The sequence below is a fragment of the Myotis davidii genome, unplaced genomic scaffold (genome assembly GCF_000327345.1).
Source record: "Myotis davidii unplaced genomic scaffold, ASM32734v1 scaffold78, whole genome shotgun sequence".
In the NCBI taxonomy this organism is placed as follows: Eukaryota; Metazoa; Chordata; class Mammalia; order Chiroptera; family Vespertilionidae; genus Myotis; species Myotis davidii.
The window spans coordinates 1107993-1108242 of NW_006290305.1; positions in this window are offsets into that span (position 1 = coordinate 1107993).

The window sequence follows — 250 nt, forward strand, 5'->3', positions numbered from 1 at the left end:
GTTTTAACATGGCAACGTCGGGAAACACAGCCGCAGCTCCTTCTTCTGAGTCCAGTTTAAGAACCCATTGTGGCCCTCGAGTCAAAAAGTTTGCCCACCCCTGGTCTATAGCATTTATCACCACCAGTCCTACGTCATCATTTTGCAGATCTTTTCTCCTCAGGAGAATAAAAGTGTGAGGAAGGCAGGCATCTTTGTCTCCCTTGTTCACTGCTGAGTCCCAGGGGCCTAGAACATGGCCTGGCTGATT